Source organism: Lepisma saccharinum, chromosome 6 (genome assembly GCF_977018435.1).
Source record: "Lepisma saccharinum chromosome 6, izLepSacc3.1, whole genome shotgun sequence".
NCBI classification, from domain to species: Eukaryota; Metazoa; Arthropoda; class Insecta; order Zygentoma; family Lepismatidae; genus Lepisma; species Lepisma saccharinum.
The window spans coordinates 37,243,480-37,262,727 of record NC_139234.1 but is presented as its reverse complement, the minus strand read 5'-3'; the positions used below and the strand labels follow the sequence as shown (position 1 = coordinate 37,262,727).

At 38.5% G+C, this 19,248-nt stretch overlaps 2 protein-coding genes across 2 annotated transcripts in view; one reads left to right on the top strand and one right to left on the bottom strand.

The window, feature by feature from the left end:
* LOC145988693 (uncharacterized) overlaps nt 1-2,438 on the bottom strand; it is a 31,259-nt gene extending 28,821 nt beyond the window's left edge. Inside the window, exon 1 of the mRNA XM_083123773.1 lies at nt 2,262-2,438. The gene's annotated coding sequence lies outside the window, so the exon portion shown is untranslated. The remainder of the gene's footprint in view (nt 1-2,261) is intronic.
* Nucleotides 1-19,248, top strand: part of Diap2 (Death-associated inhibitor of apoptosis 2) — a 328,461-nt gene that overhangs the window by 37,541 nt on the left and 271,672 nt on the right. The gene's annotated exons all lie outside the window — the stretch shown is intronic.

Below are 19,248 nucleotides of genomic sequence, written 5' to 3'. Positions count from 1 at the left end.
GATTTATAAATATTGCCAGTAGTTCGACTCCACTTATTCAAGAACATTTCCTCTCGCGCCTTCCAGAGATTAAAAATTACAACGAATCGCTCTACGTGTGGCGATACCTATGATGTGCAGCTTCCAAATGCTGACAAGTCTCTAAATAGTGCTCAAGTTTGCTGCGACAATACTGAAAGTTCAAGAAAAGGTTATTATCTAATATTATCAACAACAGGGTTATAGAACATTCTCCGTCTTGCCTTGATAAGTACTTCTCCCCTTAAATTATCGTCACATTATTCAAAAAGCAAAAATTCTAATTTAATCTAATGTAAACAGAAATATTTCCTGAAGGTGTGTGTGGTGGGGGGGGGTCTCGAGCCCCGGTTTCCCACCTTGAATACGCGCTATTAACAATAACAGGGTTATAGAACATTCTTCGTCTTGCCTCGATAATTGTATCTCCTTAAATTATCGTCACATTATTCAAGAACACAAGAACCTAATTTTATCTAGTGTAAACTGAAAAATTTCATTTTCTGGGGAGGGGGGCTCGAGCCATCTGATCCCCACCTTGGATACGCGCTAGTAACAATAACAGGGTTATAGAACATTCTCCGCCTTTTCTCCATAATTATTTCTCTCAAATTATTATCACATTATTGAAGAAGTCAAAATCCTAATTTTATTTAATGTAAACAGAAAAAATCCTGTAGGTGGGGGGGGGGCTCGAGCTCCCTGATTCCTACCTTGGATAAGCGCTATTAATAATAAGAGGGTTATTCTTCCTCTTGCCTCGACAATAATTTCTCCTTAAATTATTGTCATATTATTCAAAAAGACAAATATCTAATTTTATCTAGTGTAAACTGAAACATTTCCTGGGGGGGGTCGAGCCACCTGATCCCCACCTTGGATACGCGCTAGTAACAATAACAGGGTTATAGAACATTGTCCGCCTTTTCTCCATAATTATTTCTCTCAAATTATTATCACATTATTCAAGAAGCCTAAATCCTAATTTTATGTAGTGTAAACAGAATCGCTAAGATCAAAGGGAAGGGGGAGGCTCGAGCCCTCAGATTTCCACCTGGGATACGCACTATTAACAATAACAAGGATACAGAACATTCTCCGTATTGCCTCGATAATTATTTCTCTCCTTAAATTATCGTCACATTATCTTATTTCACACCACAAGAAACCAAAAACCTCATTTTATCTAGTGTAAACCGAAAACTTTCGGGGGGGCTCGAGCCCCCTAAGCCCCCTCCTTGGATACGTGCTTGTCAGCACGGGTTACTCTTCAATAACACCCTCCGTAACGACTACAGAGGGGTGATCGCCATTGCCCGCTGAGCGCCATTCCCCCACCTTCCCCTACGGTTCATATTCTATTTCACCAGTTAATCCAAAGACTACATGCTTCAACAATTTAAAAAAAATCCAAAGAACAAAGTTTTGTGTGAGGAATCGCACAGAAACTTTTATGACTAAAATTTCCCTCTAATTTTTGTAGCTTTTTCTTGAACGTAGTGTGTAAAAGTTAATAACTAAATATAATTGCTATATTAGATTTGATTTGATTTGATTTTTGTTGTCTGTGGTCGCATTTATGATGTATTTGGCTAATCGCGACGATGATGATGAAATTGATGTAGGGACTCTCACACAACACGCATGCCCAGGCCGGGGATCGAACGGGGACCACTGGCGTCGTAGTGCGTTGTGCTAACCATTCCGCCACGGAGGTCGGCATAGTCTCATGCATATTATTAATATTCACCACATAATATATTAACGACACACTCTCATACATAGAATTTCTGTGCCATATTAATTTTTCATTAACATGTAGCAGGAGTTAATGTAGAACAACAACAGAATAAATTCTTTGATTTTAACAAGATAAGACATGGACGACGAAGTGTGGTGTCACGGGCCAATATTTATTTAGTAAAAAAAAATACTTTTCCGAATACTGGAAAGAGGCAATTATTACATTTATATTTAAGTTAGTGCAACAACGATTACCATAACTACAAATATTGTGATGTACATGCAAAGTTTTCTTTTCAAAAAACCGATACTTCTCATTTTAAAAAGCAGAGTTAAATTTCCTGTAAGCCACTGAAAATACGGGTTTATTAGGCAGTCAACATAATCATTATAACATGGGGTGTCCCAATATTTTTACAGACACACGCTAATCTCTCAGCCCTGAATGAAATAATAATAGTTGTGCAATGTGCATGTAAAACGTCACTGGTGACACTTACCTTCTTTTGTATACGCCTATTGATTATTCCGTTGGCGGTCACTTTCCTTGTGATAATGTTAACACTTATCAACGTAAAGCGAACAGTTTTCAGAAATAAAATCTTATAGCATTCACTACGAGATAGTTCAAATCCATTCGTCACCAGAACTTTCGATGTCTCTCCCAGTGTGTAGAATGCACTTTCATGGATAGGGCAGACAGCGTGCGCAGTCTGCGCGCTGCGACACGTATAGACTCTTTCCGGACATTCCCGATATCTCGTGAGATTGGACGAGGGGAATTTCCCGCTAGTTCAAATTATTACCCTTTCGCTCGCTACAAAAAATAAAGAAATCATACACGGACAGAAACAATGAACTTCTTAAATATGGGAAAATATGACCCTTTTGTAATTATAGTATTGGGTTGGTGCGAATGAAATGTCCGTTTTGACGTCTTGTGGGAAACTCACCTCAACAACACAACACAGGGATTGACTGAGGTTACAAGTCTAACGTCATAAACTCTGCATACGTCCAGCAAACAGGCTGGAGCACCCAGACAGTCAGGAGGCAGTGTGTTGCTGAACAGGGTCGACTGAAAGTCCACCTTGGAGAACACACAATTGCGAGTGATTTGTCTTTACGAATTCAAACTGGTACATTCTGCTCAGCAAGCCGCCAAAAACATTAACAGTGCATTTGGGCCAGGATTGGCAAATGAACACACCATTCGCCGCAGGTTTGTCAAATTTCATTCCGGTGACACAGCATTGCAAAATGAGCCCCGTGGCCATCGACCAACATCATGTTCGGATGAGCTCCTCAGGAACGCAGTGGAAGCGGACCCTCGGAAAAGTGTTCGTGCCATTGCAGACGAGTTAGGCATACACCATGCCACTGTCGTTCGGTGGCTCCGTGCGATCGGTGAAGTGAAAAAGTTAGACTCATGGGTACCACATGATTTTCACCGGTCAACAAGACTCGCCGTCTGGAGGTGTGCAGTTCTCTGAGTGTAAGGAATAACCGGGATGGTTTCTTGCATCAGATTGTCACTTCAGATGGAAAATGGATCTGCTGTGATAATCGTAAACGATCAGGACAATGGTTGGATCGTGATCAACGTCCAGGGCAGTTTCCGAAATCACCTCTCCACCCACGGAAGGTGTTTTTGCTGGTATGGTGGTCTATGGTGGATGTGATCCATCATGTCTTTCTCAGACAAAGTGAAACCATCAATGCAGATCGTTACAGTGCTGATTCTCACGTTCTTTTGTAAATTACTTTCGGAATCTCCCAATATTAATATGTCATCGGCGAAGGCACAATGGTTTATATATATTGGTTTTAAAAACCTATACCCCAGCTTGAATTTCTGTATCTTCCCATTGCATGATTTAATAACATCATCCATTAAGGTGATAAAGAGGAGTGGGCTAAGGATACATCCTTGTTTAAGGCTCCTTCATACATTTGACGAAAGTCGAATCTGAGGAAGAAGAAGAAAAAAGGAGGGTCATGTGGGTTGGTTTTTGCGTGGCTTACTCTGTAACGTATCTCGGACGTAACCGAGTACGTCACGAGATTGGCAGTCTTCACAGTTTGCTTGGGTCTCAGCTTCTACTTCCTCGTAGAGCTCCGACACAGTAAATAGTCCCTAACGAACATACACAAGTTATGTTAAAGAAACAGCGAAATGATTTTAAAAAAGTATAAAAGATCACCTACACATGGAAACAGATCTTCATATGAGATCGTTGAAGATAGGCATTTGCTGTTTACTGTTCACGGCTGACGGGAGGGCAGTTAGGGGGGGGGGAGTACCTGAGGAGAAACAAACACAATCGCTTGCAAGGGACGAAGGACGAAAATTTGTTTGTTGTGAAGCAGTTGACCGACCATCTGGCGCGCAGGCGAGCGAAGAAAGCAAACATGAATTATCGTTCTTTTAACACGTAACGAATTTTTCATGGATAGTAAATCCGTAATTTGATGACAAAAGATTCTCAAACATTCATGAAATGGAAGATAGTAAACACAGCCGCGCTTTCATGTCTTGAATCTTGGATATATAATTATGTGGGAGAGGCAGGGAGGGGAAAAGGCACTTTCTCTCTCTCTCTCTCTCTCTCTCTCTCTCTCTTTCTCTCTCCCTCTCTCTCTTTAATCTTCCATAAAGAGCAATGAAAGAAAAATCGAAAACTGTTCCTGTTTTGTACCTACAGTTCCTAAATAGAAATTACAATTTTTGTAACTATAATTGGCGTACGCAGAATTTTGTCGCGAGGTATTTCAAGTTTGTTGAGATTTTAGAATTTATAGTAATAATAACAATACATTGTTTTTTGATTGATTGATTGATTTGCTTTATTTTACTTCGCCTTTATGCCACTTTTGGCTAATGTAGTGATGATATGATGAATGAACATTCACATACAGTGGCGCAGGAACGGAGTGGGGGGTACAGGGGTACATTGTACCCCCAAATTTTTAAAGGGGGTACTGTACCCTAGTAAATCGAGTTGTAGCCCCTTTTGGTAATTTTACAGCAGACGGAAGGTACTATTTCAATTCACCCAATAAAAAAGTGTATATTGTTTATAATTTATGAGCATTATCTTTCTTACCACAGAAATTCAATCCATTGCAAACTTATTCTACTACATTGTGCTTGCTACTAGTTAGTTCATTGACCTGTGTTCTTGGTAACCTCCTTAAGGAGATGAAAATTGTTTAAAATGTGTGTGGAACGATGGAACCATATTTGCTCTCAGAAAATCATGCTGCAGACGAATGCTAAAGAAGTGGTCTCGTCGATTCGAAGATAAGATACAAATCTTCATCAGAAGAGTATATGACTGACTCCATTTTCTTTTGAATGTTTAAAATGTAATTTTTCGAAACGAAATATTTACACAAACGAGACGAGACACGACAGACCAACTTGGGGGGTACAATGTACTCCTGTACCTCACCCATATTTTTCATAACTTTGTAATATGGTGTACGGAAAACTATACTTAAACCTATATTTTAAGATATTTTTTTGGAAATAGAGTCCCGATTAGCCTATTTGAGCATGAAGTGAATCTAGAATAAGTTTTAATAACTTCAGAGTGGAAACCGAAACAAAAATAAGCACAAACAAGAACGAGAAGGACCTCACCACACAGGAGATGAGATGAGGCTGTGACAATTCTCGACTCATCGCATAGCGATATCACTCCTAGGTGAAATTATTTTTTTCCTAGACATTTAAACAGGATGCAACTTTATCAGGGGGACTTATTTTTACCTATGTATTAGGGTATACTTATAATTGGATATTAATTGCTTATAATCTAATTGTGATATCGAATGCAACACAAACACAAAGCCATTTTAAGTTAAACCCTAAAGTCAAACTGTACATTACATTAGTCAGATGAATGAACGACATAAATGAGATTCACTGCAGGTTCTATTGGTATATTTTGGATTGGATGGATTCACAAGGTGTTTGATTAATTTATTTTATTTATTTTACTTCGCATTTCTGTCACTTTTGGCTAATCGCGAAGATGAGGATGAGTGATGATATGATGAAATTGATATACACTCACAAATAACATCCATGCCCAGGCCGGGATTCAAACCTGGGTCCTCTGACGTCATAGCGCGCTATTCTAACCCCCATCGTCACGGAGGCCGGCGAGGTGGGAATGCGTTTTGGATTTTCTCTGTAGATGCGAAAATTTTTAACTGTGACGCGCACATGCTTTTGCTTACATTAAAGTTTACCTTTTCACATAAACGAGAAATTGACATGTCACCCAAAAAAACACGCATGCACCTGCATTTAATACCATTACATACGAAAATAAACCTTGGCCTGCTCTTCATATTGTCCACCAAGGATTGAAAAGAAGAAAAAAAGTCTTGAGCAAATAACTTTCCTAGTTTCCTTTGAGATCTGAAGGATTTCAGTTTTGTATATGTAATGATAAAGTGCTTGTAGAGTGTCATTAGGTACAGCTAATTGTAATTATATAAGAAATAAATGCTTTGTCAAATGTTTCACAAATATTTCAAACTTAGGCTTCTTACGAGTTGATCGGGAACCATCTCAACTCGAGTTTTATTTTCTTTTTTAATACAACGCCCTGTAGGTGTCTGAGAAAATACCAAATACATGGCTTCTCAAAGGCATTGGATGTGGTACACATCTGCCATAAATTGTTTAAGATATTTTTATGCGTAGCTATGGCACTTTAAAATTAGAATGAAAAGAACTGAAGTGGAACTCCATAAGTATTATATATTTAATAATGTAATTTCTATATCCATTGGGTGGGAGATGATTATTTCTGGTTGGGGTGGCCCAAGATCCTCCTCATCCCCTTTAATCTCAACCTGCATTAAAATGAATATATGTATCTTTGTTCGCAATTTTCACAGTTAAAACTCCGGATTTTCCGTTTCGTTAAATTAAAACAAACCCCGAACGAGGTCCAGAGCTTTATATGTTTCAGAATTTTTATCTGGTTTTAAAATCTGTTGTTTTTTTTAAATTCTAAGAAAACAAAGAAAAATATATTTATGCAAAATATGCATTAAATAACACGAATGTGTGTGTTGTTCTAAAATATAATATTTCACATTATACTTAGATATCAAGGACGTATTGAACGGGGGGTTCCTGATCCCCCTCCCCGAAAGACTTAACAAGTAGTAAAAGTAAATAATCTAAATGTTGTTTAGCTTTTGTTCGATGATTATTTCCGCTGAATTTATTGGAAGCAAGGAATTTGACGCATACAGCTTTGAAGGGTTCCAAACATTTATGGACACTACTAATATCATCCATAAAATATTAATCAGGAACTTTACTTTTCATTAATTGGATCCAACTCCTTTTTGGTTATTTAATAAATATGCAATTATTTTTCTATTTGACATTAAATTCCTTGCCAGGGCAGTTGTTTTTATGCAAATCTTGTCGATCTTAACTATACGTAAGCTAGATAATGAATACGTGCTGTTATATCTATATTATTTTACTATATTTTACCTATTCATGTAATAATAATAATAATTCATTATTAATTAATTTACATATTTAATTAATATTTTAATTTAATTAAATATAATAATTATTATTATTATTGTGACACTTGGTTTGAAGTAGTATGTGTGTGTGCGTGTGTGTGTGTGTGTGTGTGTGTGTGTGTATATATATATATATATATATATATATGGGGGAGGGTGAATTTTGTACCCCCCCAAATGCAAAACGTTCCTGCGCCACTGCTCACATACAACGATACCCAGGCTAGGATTCGAACCCGGGACCCCTGGCGTCGTAGCGCGATGTGTTAACCACTCCGCCACGGGAGCCGGCAATACATTCTTTTTATTATAACATTTATTAACAATAGTAATCTAATAATATGAACTGTTTATATTTTCGTGTGACACTAGTTAGTTTAAAACAGAGCACGAATTAAACATTTCTTCAGTTTGCCCAGTCAGTGATCACAACAGGTTCATTGAATGGACAGTGTTCCATAAGATATACACATATCATTCTGATCATGTACAATTAACTACACGTATGCTAAAATTGTAGTTTTACAACTTTGCTTTTACAACGAACAACGCTCACACTGGAAGAGCAAAGTTGTGCGCTACTGAATTAGTAGTCTTTCTGTATTATTTTCTGCAGATAAAGTTTATTTCGTGGTGAAGAGTAATGAATGGGATGATGAGAACAGACATTGCCATCTACATTGCAGGGAACGGAGTAGACTGGTTTTTCTCGAGGTACATTTATTTTTCTTGCTTAAGTAACAGTTTCTTATGTATATATACCGGGTGGGCCAGACTCAATTAGGCAGCTTTTGATTAGATGTTATTTTTATTTTTTCTTCATTTTATTTTTATTGACAAATGTTAACAATTCCAACGGCTACAAAATTGTTACAAAAATGGAATCACACACACATAAGTCATTGATTTTTAAGATAGTGGTCGACCTGGGCACCATCTAAGTCAACACAGGCTTGTAGACGCAAAGCAACATTTTCACACGCCTTCCTACACATGTTAACCTGAACATTCTTGAACTCCTGAACAATTACCTCACGCATATGTTGCTCACTGTCAATGGGATTAGCGTACACCTTGTGTTTGAGGTAACCCCAATGGAAAAAGTCTGGTGGGTTGATGTCGGGTGATCGGGCTGGCCAGTCCACAGGCCCTCGACGGCCAATCCAGCGATCAACCTCGTTCACAGCATACCGTATGATGCAGCCATCTATTGACAAAAAATGTACTTTCCAATTTTTTCCGTATGCTGTTGGATTTATTGGTTACTAATGTTCGAAAACTGCCTAATTGAATCTGGCCCACCCTGTATACTATTCCAATCTTTGCTTATTTGAAGTACAAATAACAAGAAAAGAAAAAAAATCTGACAAACAGATAAAAAATTACTGGGCTACAAAAAATAAAGAAATCATACACGGACAGAAACAATGAACTTCTTAAATATTCATGAACAGCAGTGCACGTAGATACACTATGTAATACAATAAGAACAAATACATGACAACGAAATTCTCACAATAATTGGAAAGCGCCCTGTGTTTCTGTACATTACGTTACATAAGCTAATAATACTTTGCGAACAATTTATATGACAAAATCAGTCTCAAAGGTAAACATATTCTCTGTTGCTATACAAAACGCCTCCTGTGCACTGCAATACATAAAAAAGATCAAATTCATGAAGAAATTAGCCTCTAAATAATTACTATAGTAAAATCTGTTGCTGTACGTTATGTGTAGGCCTCCCAGAAATAACTACTTCCAACTATGCCACAAACAGTGCATACGTTACCTACAAAGGTTACCTCGTTTAGAAAGATTCTCCTTCTTGATCAGTTTGCCGGTGTTTTTTTTTTATTCCCTTCTATTTTGGGCTTGGATTATTCTCGTGGGATTTCGGATCTGCATTGAACATGTGTGCCGTGGATAGACAAGTTTTGGTAGTAGACACTCAACATAGAATTGTTGTAGCTGCGTTTCCATATTCTTCTTCCAGAACTGATCATCTATCTGGATGTATTCTATTTTAACACCTTTCTGTGTCCACAGACCAAAGATACAGTACCTTCTTCCGTGTAATAATTACTATTACCCTACACGTGGTAATAGTAATTATCTGTGGTGTTCACGATATTGGCGTTAAGCTCTTCGTCAAATTTTCAGAAAGTTACTTTCTTCGTCTTGATGGCATGTGCAGGTGTTACATGTTTGACAGAAAAGGGACACTTAATTTCGATAATTGCATAACGAAATAAATGTTAGATACAGTGAAGTTTCAGATAGATATTGTATACATATTGTTATGAGTTGTAGTATGCATAAACCTTCTTTGTAATATCATTCAAAGCCGTGCTATCCCAATATAATCCTTGCTTTCCAATAAGTCCAGTCTCTTCAGATAAAGCTAACAACCATCATATACAACAAATGCTAAACGAGTATTGTTATTATTTTATTACTTGGTAATCTTTTCGTTTGGGGGAGGGGGTCCAGACGCCCTAAATAAATCCTTTATGTCTTTCAAAGCCTTATGATCTCAATCCTAATCATTGCCTTCCAAAATATTCAGAGTAAAAATAGTAGTACTTGATAAGTATTTCGGGTGCTATACTTCAAAGCCGTATTATATTTATAGCTATAATCCTTCCCTCCAATACGCGTTCAGAGGAAATTATCCATCGAATATGCAAAAATTGCTAAAGGAGTATATTTACATTATTTAATTTTAGTACTTCATAATCCTTTCGGGGGGTCCGCACCCCCAGCAAACTTGTTCTACGTATTATAGCGTAATATTTGCCAAGGACACCGGTTTAATTGAATTACTCAAAATAACGTTACTGGTTTACGTACGTACAATGTAAACGTCTAATGGAAACCGATAAATACTTCCCCATTTGATGATGTAGGAAACGGATAGGTATTATTTATATTTCATTCTGAACCCTTCCACAATACGTGAACGTCTGTGTAGTTATTTTGCCGGCGATTTTGTAGCACTTGAAACTTCATTGTTCTCGGAGCCCACATCTTACGTCAAACACACTTGCTGCCGTCACCCATATTTTGCAATTGAACACGTCCAGTTGACGCACGCACACTTCCCCCTGTCTCTCGCGATCGTGTTTTGTCTTCGAGCTATTTTGTTGTATCCCTCCGCGTTCTACTGTGGGTGGAGTTTAGAACGCTTCTAACTATCTGCACGAGATGTCGCCACAGTGCAGGGACACTTTTGCGTATTGCAAGGGTTTCGTTTTCCTCGAACAGTATCAAAATAGGAAAACTGACTTCTACAGTGATGATGTTAATGTCAAGTACAATGAACATTGCATGGCCCCAACAAAACAGTTTTGCATAAGCTTGTGTGGTTAACGAGATAATTGCATATGAAAATTACGGTTTTTCCCATTTTTATGCCCAATTTACTTATTAAGCAGGGTCTTTTTTTAAATTTCTGCTTTGTAGGAAATACGCAGCCATATTTTCTGAAGGATACAAAACAAACCCCGAGATCCTATCTTTGCTCGTAACTGAAAAATCTGTTTAAAACGGAACGGCTGCACTGCGCGTTTTCGTCAATGTACTATAGTCTCAAATTCTTGAGACTCTGCATTGCAGGTGCGGACATAGTTTCTACATTTCTTATACAGACTCTGCGTTGCTGTAATTAATTGATTGCTAACCTTTCTTTGTTTTAGTATTTTCCATATTTCATCCCTCGGAATGGTGTCGAAGGCTTTCTCTAGATCTATGAAAGCCATATGTGCCTCTTTTCCATATCTCATCAGTTTTTCACTGATCTGTCTGATGGTAAATATGAGGTCTTGTGTGCTTCTTCCTGGTCGGAATCCGCACTGTGCCTCGTCTAGCTGTGGCTCTACTACTTTCCTTATTCTATCTTCTAGTATCCTCGCATATACTTTCCCCGGCACACTCAATAGTGATATCCCACGATGGTTTTTGCAGTCTCTATTATCTCCTTTTTTAAATATTGGCACAATGACACTACACTCCCATTCAGCTGGTATCTTCTTTGCTTTCCAAATTAGATTAATAATCTTGAGTAGTATGTCTTGACCACTTTTGCCCATGAATTTAAGCATCTCAGGTGCTATCTGGTCATGTCCTGCCGCTTTGCCTAGTTTCATTTTCTTTAGTGCTCTTTTTAGCTCCTCCATAGTTATTTCTTCTTCAGTTTCTCCCTCCTCTTGGTGTTGCTGTTTTTGTTCCTCAGTCTGTTCTTTCTCATTTTCTCCAATTTCCATATTTCCTCCAAGCAGTTCTTGGAAATATTCTTTCCACCGCTCCATAATGTCATTTTCACTTCGGAGGAGGTTACCACTTTTGTCTTTTATGAACTTAAGAGGACATTGCTTCTCTGTTCGCATCGATTTTAATACTTTGTAGAACAGCTTTTGGTTATTTTGTAGGTTTCCTTCCATTGCTTCTCCAAATTTTTCCCATGACTGTTGTTTTGCATCTTTCACTATATTCTTCACTACTAATCTTTGATGTTTATAAGCTTCATAGTCACTTAAATGTTTTGTGAGTAGGTATTTTTTCCACCGTTGCTTCTTTTCCTTTACCATTTCTTTTATCTCTTCCGTCCACCATGCTGTTCTTCTCTGTTGTTGCTTTCCGCTGGACTTTCCGCAGATTTCGGCCGCTGCTTCTAAGATTGCCTCTTTATATAAACTCCATATTTCTTCCAGTTTATCTTCTCTCATAGTGGGCCATTCCAATGTTTCCACCCTTTGTTTCACAGCCTCTTGATAGTCTTTTTGTCTTGCCTCTTCTCTCAATTTATATACCTTTATTCTTTCTTTAGGTTTCCTTTTGTTATCCCCAGGGTCATTGGTCTTGATATTAACATGTAACTGCATAATTACTAAATAGTGGTCACTTCCAATCTCGTAACCTCTATATGCTCTTGCATCTAAGATAAATCTCCACTGTTTCCTCTGTGTCAATATGGAGTCAATAATAGATTTTTCCTTTCGGCTGGGGACTTCTCTTGTATATCTATGTGTTTCTTTATGTGGGAACATTGTGTTCGTAATTACAAAATCATTTCCTGCACACATATCTAGTAATCTTCTCCCATTATTATTCTGGTGCGTCTCGCCGTATAAAAGAGGGGTATGAAGATAAACGATAAAAAGACTCAGACCATGATGATGGCACGACAGCCAAATATACATCAGATTGCTTTGAATAATGGAACGACATTAGAACAGACTACAGATTTTAAATACCTCGGGGTTATAGTGCAGCAAGATGGTAGAATAGATGGTGAAATTATAGCTCGATCCCAAGCCTCAGGGAGACTCTTTAATGCGCTAAAGAGAAATTTCCTAAATAATCCATTAGTGACCAAAAATACGAAAATCCGTGTGTATAAAGTGATATATTTACCTACATTACTTTATGGTAGTGAAACCTGGACATTGACAAATAAACATAGGAGTAAAATACAGGCTTCAGAAATGAGATTTCTCCGCAAAATAGAAGGGAAAACAAGAAGAGACAAAATTAGGAATCAGACCATTAGAGCTAGCCTGGGCGTATTACCAGTGCTTGAAAGAATCGAACAGAACCAGTTACGATGGTTTGGGCACATACAAAGAATGGAAGACTCCAGAATAGCTAAACAAGCCTTGAATGCAAAGATGCAAGGAGCAAGACCACGCGGGAAACCCAGAAGAACATGGGAAGAAGATGTGAAGGCAGCTGTAGAGGCTAGAGGAGGAGAGTGGAGGAGAGCAAAGGAGCTGGCCCGAGACAGAATCCGATGGAAGACCCTCTGGGAAACCTCAACACCGCAAGGTAGAAGAGGATCGACTAAGTAAGTAAGTAAGTACAGTGCTGAACTGCATGAAATGCACAGCAAACTTGTCCGCAAGCATCCAGCAATGGCCCACAGATATGGTGTCCTCGTGTTGCACGACATGTCGCCCACATGTCGCGCAAAGGACGGTGCAGGCTCTCCATGAGGTGCAATATGAAACCCTTCCTCATTCAGCATATTCTCCCGACCTCTCTTACACTGACTACCATCTCTTCCGACATCTCGATCACTTCCTGACAGGGAAGACCTTCGCTGATGATCGGGCGGTGCAACATGCCGTTGAGGAGATCTTTGCGTCGCAGACTCCAGACGTCTTTCGCCATGGAATCCAATTGTTGGCTGAGCGATGACAAAAGTGTGTGGCTCCAGACGGCAACTATTTTGATTAACCAGGCATTGTAGTTTTGATTATTTTGGCCTTTGGCAATGACGCACCTGGGCCGGACATTTCATTCGCACCAACCCAATATATTTTAATCTTTCTAAAGGTATCTCTGGTATACCTAAACCGAAAGGTTCGTTGCCGATGCAGCATGAATCTTCTATCTGCACCCTTCCTCGACAAGATTAATCTACAGGCAGGGTTAGCACAGCGCACTACAACGCCAGGAGTCCTGGGTTCGATTCCAGACCTGGGCCTGGGTGTTCTTTGTGAGTGACATTTCATCAATCTCATCATGCCATCACTCCTCCTCATCTACGCGATTAGCCAAAAGTATCAGAAAAGCTAATTAAAATAAACAAGTTCAATCAGTCAATCAAGATCAATCTATTCTTGACCAACCATACCGAATTTCCTTCAGGTCTATCTCGGTATTGAAAACATATCTTCGTCTTGGCCGTACAACAGGTCTCTTACCACGAATGTTTGTCTGGGGGGGGGGGGGCAAGTACCAGGATAAACGTACCAATAATAATAATAATAATAATAATAATAATAGCTAATAATAATAATAAGTTTAATAATAATAATGCTAATAATAATAATGTTATTATTATAACCTTCTTCTTCTTATTATTATTATTATTATTGATTTGCTTTATTTTACTTCGCTTTTTGTGCCATTTTTGGCTAATTTCTGAAGATGGGGATGAGTGATGATAAAATGAAATTGATGAATGGACACTCACAAACATCCATTATTATTATTATTATTAGTAGTAGTAGTAGTAGTAGTAGTAGTAGTAGTATCAAAGACGTTATTACCCTCGTAAATTATGCAAAAAGGGGGTACAAGTTGGTGCTAAAGCATTTGCGTTCGAACAAACGATTTGAATTATTTTTCAACAGGTTCAATTTCACATTAATAATGGAAAACAAGCACACAAACTATTTTTGAAAGACAGAAAATGCTTGATAAATGCATTCCAAATATATATTTTTTTACATTAACATGTATAACTTTCATGCAAGATATATGTTTTACATTTATTATATGCAACATGGAGCGACGTGGACACTAAATTTTGTACGTATTCAAAGTTTCTTTAATATATATTTTATACAACATACATTGTTTAAATACATTACACAACCAATTCATCCATGTCACAATAAACCAACAGCAAAAATTACATAAATTGTCTCTCAAATGTGCACGTTCCCTTTCTTCCCTTTCCTCAAAACAATTGTTCATGCATTTACAACAAAATCAATTAAGACAAGTCTTATTTCTCTGTCTGGATATTTACAATGCAGTACAGAGAACAATGAAATATTGCGAGCAAGAAAATTTTACGAAAAGTATTTTTATTTACATAAATTTGAAGTTGTGGGCGGTAATTGCCCCCTGCAGATACAACTGGCCGTCAATGTTTGCCCCCCTTGCCCTCCTAGAACTCATTTCAGTCCAAGGTTTGGGGGCAGTGCCCTCTGCCCCCCTGTGGTTGAGCCACTGCAGGAATCCCTGAAATGATGTTCTAAGACAAGGACTGGTGCCTTCATATGGACCCTGTCTGGGAGTGTATATATAAGATGATGTTTTGTAACTTTCATCAATTGATTGTGAAGTTTCGTTTGAAGAAGACCATGTTAGAGGATGGAAACGTTACGTTTTTATGTATATTTTTTATACTATAAAAGTTTGTCTTGGTCAGCATTTTAATGTTTTATTAACATGGAAACAAGGCTTAACAGTGTTACAATACTTTAAATGTATAACTGTACACAATTCGGAAGATTTGTCAATGCATTTTGTAACATTGCATTAAAAGTAATTAAACGACATCCATACAAAGTTGAACGTCGTGGTAGATGCGAAAGCAGGCACTATTCTCCCCATTTTGCTCCTTGGAAATCGATCTTCAGTAAGAAAATAGCTATGGATTAGCTTTTGTTTCGCGTTTGACGTGATATGTCTCGTTATGGTAAATAGAAAAAGAATGTTAAAGTTGGTGAGGCAGGATACATATAAAAAATCAATAAAAATAATATGTGAGTAGCAATTGAGTCACTGTTGCGGAGATTACAGGTATTGCGAGGATTGCTAGTATCTATACGAATTGTGGCGTAGCAACATATCGCAAACCCCTGGGCAAGATTAAAATGCGATTCCCCATCCGTTCTTTAATCTGTGCTTGGTAACATACATTTGACACCTTTCGTTGGTAACGAGGGGTTATTCGTCACCTCAGAGGTTTCGTATACAATTCAAATATGATATACATGCCAGTTCTTTCCCTACGCATTAAGGCACTGGCGTACGCAGGATTTTTTCGGGGGGTCTGAATTTGTAATATTAGATGGTCCATAGCTGCGTTCAGTGGTGCAGGAACGTTTTTCATTTGGGGGTACAAAATTCAACCTCCATTATATATGGGGAGGGTAAAGGTAAAAAAAGGTAAAGTGCTCCCCTGTGCATAGCACCACGCTATGAAGACGTATAGGGGGTGTGAGGGTAACGCCCCACAGTTTCTTGATCCGGTCATGAGTGGGGGTGATGTGATCAGCATCACGCCCCTGACCGACTTTACCCCCCAGGGTTTCCCCCAGGTACCCATGTTATTCGACGCTGGGTGTGTGCCGGGGCCGCTTCCATCGTTAGAAAAGTTCCCGGATTTGAACCGGCCCGGGACCTTTAGCATGGTAGTCAGACGCGTTACCGACTGAGCCACCGCGGCCACGGCGGGAGGGGCCGTGGGAAATTCACTTCCAGAATAGCACACACAGATTTCCTGTATCTTAGTGGAAAAGTTATATAAATAAATTTTATTTCTTTATTTTTTTTTAGAATTTATGGTTTTAAAAACCAGACAATTTCGAAACATATAAAGCTCTAGACCTTGTTCTAGGCTCATTTCGAATGTGATGAAAGGGAAAATCAGAGGAAAGTAGCGAGCATTCTATTCATTTGAAGTTGGGATTACGCGATTAGAATGGCCGCCACAAAGTCCGGACCTAAATCCGATAGAGCACGTCTGGGATCAACTGAAACGACATATCAGAAACCGGGCAATAGTTCCAGAAACCATTGAAGAGCTAAGAAGAATGGGAGCAATTGGACCAAGAAGTGATTGCCAACCTTATTCAAAGTATGCCACGGCGGTTACAAGGTGTAATTGATGCCCGGGGAGGTAACACCCGCTACAAGATAGCTTATATACCCCACCAGTACCGGTGGGAATCAGTGAGAGTATGGGCATCTGTATCGGGGCTCAACCCTAATATACAGCGTAAGTCAAAATGATGTTCCCGATTTCAGTGTCTATTTATTTCATTGTAATGATACGTAAATTGCTGAGATTACACACACTGATTGAAAATCTCAAAAAGTTTTTCCTGGCATCTAATAAATGTTATATGTGCGATCCACGTGTTACACGACACACACATAGTCTATAATCAAATTCCTGCAACACTCTTCCTAGCATGCCAGGGTCCACGTCAAGACTTAATGAAATGGCCACCACGATCCCCAGATCTCAACCCATGTAATTTTTCCTATGGGGTTTCATCAATGATCGAGTTTTTGTTTCACCACTTACTACAACAATGGTGAAATTGCGCGAGCGCATCACTGCAGTCATAGCCGACGAGGACCCTGACATGCTAGGAAGGGTGTGTCGCGTAACTGGTGGATCGCACATAAAACATTTATAATATGCCAAGAAAAACACTTTTTGAGTTTTTCAATCTGCGTGTGTAATCTCAGTCATTTACGTACCATTACAATGAAATAAATAGACATTGAAATCGGGAACATAATTTTGACTTACGCTGTATATACACGCACACACACACACATACAAACCAATCTTGGGGAGGGAGCAAGATAGTATTTTACCGTCACCCAGCCGCACACTAAAACATCTAGACTGCATAATTTAATGACTCTTCAAGCCAACAGAAAGAAGTAGCCTGTATAACAATGGTTCATAAACAGAACAGTTGCAATGAAGTATCGAATCTGTCTCAATTTTCCTTTGAGATCACTGGCGTACGCAGGATTTTTTTTTCGGAGTGGACGGAACTGTAAAGTTGAATATTACATAGCTTTGCTTCTGGGGAGGGAATGGATATAGTGAAAAATATTTCATAATTACTAATTTTTAACCTTCGTTGTAAAAGTTTTCGAAAGACAAAAACGATATTCGGAGGTCACTTTAATGGGAATTTACATTTACCACTTTGTTTTACCCTAGTTCTTTACTCCTTTCAGTGGAAAATTTCGGGAGGGTCAAGCAAGGTATTTTTTCGGGGGGGGGGCAAAGGAGGCATATTTGTCCCCATAAAAGTGATGGCCCCCTTAAGAAACTCTTCTTCAGTCTGGAATTTTCATGTTTCTTCAACGTCCTTATAGTAATTACTGCGACTGAAATGAAATTATGTGTGAAATATATATATTTTTAAGTGGACATTTATTTTTCAGGGGTGGTCCTGCCTTTCCGGATGTCCATGCTCCCCTTGCGTACGCCAGTGTTTGAGATAGACCACATTTTGTAAACTTTATATCCATACTTATTAGGGCTGAGCCGATGCCGATGTGTTGATATCGGCCGATACCAGTGGTATCTGCATCAGAAGGAATTGGAATTTATTTATAGATACCAAGCGGATACTTTTCCAGCGGTTTGGTCTTTCATGGGATCCAGAAAATTGTCGCTGCCCATGCCCCCGCTAGAAAAGTGCCCCCTGCTTGCTTACCCACACCTTCCCGAAACATATTTTGACTATCTTAGTGATATCATTATTAATACAATACTCTGTACATTAACTCTCGAACTTATGAACATTTTTGTGAACTCCTGCCCCCTTCTACAAGATGCAGAATCCCGCCTCATTTCAAGTTGTTTTTTCTAGAGTTGCCACTGCAGAGAAGAGAACACTGGCGTACAGTTCCTGGTGCAACATTTTTCATCAACTTTCGTATTTATCAAGTACTAAATAGTAAAAGCAATTAAAGTAACATACACTCAGAAAGATGTTATAAAAATCAAGAAGCTGTAAGGTTCGAAGAAAGGAGGGGTGCAGAGATGAAGAGAGAGAGAGAGAGAGAGAGAGAGAGAGAGAGAGAGAGAGAGAGAGAGAGAGAGAGAGAGAGAGAGAGAGAGAGAGAGAAGAGAGAAGAGAGATAATTAAATTTTTAGTTCTATTGTATCTAACCTTCAGGTCAAATAAAGAAATACTACAAGAGAACTTGTTTTTCATTAATTTCATTACATCAAATGACTGAATTAATCAGATATTTTTATAGTGTGAATATTGTGCTATTTACCTTTTTATATTTAAAGTAACATTATATAAGTTATTTTTTAAATATATAATTTTAAATTAATCTTTAGGTCATTTTTTTAGATTTCCCTTCATTAACATCCAAGCCCTATTTACGAATGTTAAATTCGAAAGTGAGGGCCCCTCCCTGTGATGTCCTTCACGCTACTGTAGTTGAAGTTTGTTTTAAGTTCACTTCATATGAAGTTTGGCTAATCGGTATTGGATCTACAGTTTACAGTGGAATCCGAACCAATATGAACCTCCACCACATATCGAACCCGGGACCCTTCCATTGCAATGTGATGACAGATCGCTGTGATATCAGAGAGAGACTATCTGTAGGTCATCTACGAAATCA